Here is a 2,010-nt window from a genome sequence, read left to right on the forward strand (position 1 = left end):
AATAATTCCCAAGCCCTACTTCATCTTCATAGCAAACACACAAAATAAATCCCATAATCCTACACACTGTCTTCATTCCAAGAATTATCTGTGTATGCCCTCATGAATCAGTGAGGACATTTCAAAAGAATTTTTCTTAAATAATAACTTAGGAGTTATTTATCCTGTCTGTGAACTCAACCTTCACAAATATTGAAAATCAGCCTTTGTCCCATATAGGAATATGCCTTTTTGAATCATAGATATGTCTACAAAGAAATTGTTAATGTCCTCCAAGGTTTCTTCTCAAAGAGACTATTTCTAGGAAGTTATTCATCTCTGACAAAGAGAAATACAATTAGATCAGTTCAGTAAGTACATGTCGGTAAGCAAAAGTTCTTTGACTTTGGGCCTCTGGATAATAAGGAAACTGTGGTTGCCTGTGTCGGATTCCAACAACACTGCTATGGATGCCTATCTCCTATCTCAGGGGAAGACTAGAAGTTCCCAGGCACAAATGCCAGATGCATGCTGTGGTTAATTATCACGGTAGACGGCATAGGGGCCTTTGGTCTAGGGTTGACTAAAGACCTTCTTTTGACAACTCATACCCCTTCCACCATGTCTAGGGGTAACACTGTGAGAGAGGACAGGGGAGACATTTCTTTTAATGACTTGTGCAAGTCCAAGATAACCTCATAGCCACTTGAGTGTAAAAAGGCATACTTGTATGTAGCATGTCATAAGCTGGACATGGAACCCAAGTAAATTCAGAGCAAAGATCACAAATGACCTTGGAGATACATTAAGTCTGAGTGAGGGAAAGAGCAAAGTTCACGGTTGAGCCACTCTACTGTCCACATCTCCAACAATAAAAGTAAGTTCTAGGCAGGAGCTGTGGGTTACTGTGCAGACATGGCCAAGTCCAAGAACCACACCACACACAGCCAGTCAGGCAAATGGCACAGAAATGGCATCAAGAAACCCCGGTCACAAAGATATGAATCTCTAAAGGGGGTTGGCCCCAAGTTCCTAAGGAACATGTGCTTTGCCAAGAAGCACAAGAAGAAAGGCCTGAAGAAGATGCAGGCCCACCACACAAAGGCAGCGAGTGCATGCACAGAGGCCATCAAGGCCCTGGTGAAGCCTCAGGCCGTCAAACCCAAGATGCCAAAGGGTCCCAGCCACAAACTCAGCCGTCTGGCGTTCATCGCTCACCCTGAGCTTGGGAAGAAGATTCGAAGCTACATGGCTAAGGCTCAAAGGCTCTGCCAACCAAAGCCCAGGGTTCAAACAAAGGCAGGGGCCAAAGCTCCAGCTAAGGCCCAGGCTTCAGCTCCAGCCCAGGCTCCCAAAGGTTCCCAGGCTCCCGTGAAGGCCACATAGAAAAGGCTCCGGCCAGTGTGAAGACAGATGGACTGCTGTGACACGCCTACCCACGTGCTATTTGCAGATGACCAGTGTACTATGCTGTTTTTACAAATAAACTAGAGGCAAGAAAAAAAAAGTAAGTTCTGCATTCCTTCTCATGGGAAGATGTGAACAAATATCCATTTACCCTAAACAGAACACCAGCAGCCCAGAGAAATGACTCCACTCAAGTCTACTAATGAGCAAACAATTGTATTGGTGTTTATAAACCTGTGAATGAACAGTTATTTACAAAAGTGTGGTGACTCATGGCAACTGCCCACCCCAGCACAGGGGACACTCATGAAAGCTGTCCTTGGAGGACCCTGAACTTGCTCAGCCAGAGTCTCTGCATCTTATATCATTGGAGAGAGAGGCTTTGTGAGTCTGGCAGCTCTCTGTTTCCTAAGACTGCTAAATTTTGCAAGCCTCCCTCCAGGAATCAATGGCCTCACTATGTTAAGTCGCCATTTTTGTCTTGATGCTTAGGAAATGGACAATCAGAGAGATCACCACATAAAAACAGATGAATTGAGCCTAGAGATGAAAGTATGGGATGGTTCCAATAGGGCACTTTAGGGCACTACATAGTACACCCTAAAGCAACCCTTTGCTGAAAAT

General features: G+C 44.8%; 1 pseudogene; it reads left to right on the plus strand.

Annotated features, from left to right (window-relative positions):
• Positions 1-894: 894 nt before the first annotated feature.
• On the plus strand, positions 895-1,365 carry LOC116095387 (annotated as a pseudogene).
• Positions 1,366-2,010: the final 645 nt, after the last annotated feature.

This window comes from Mastomys coucha, unplaced genomic scaffold (assembly GCF_008632895.1).
Source record: "Mastomys coucha isolate ucsf_1 unplaced genomic scaffold, UCSF_Mcou_1 pScaffold18, whole genome shotgun sequence".
Lineage (NCBI taxonomy): Eukaryota > Metazoa > Chordata > Mammalia > Rodentia > Muridae > Mastomys > Mastomys coucha.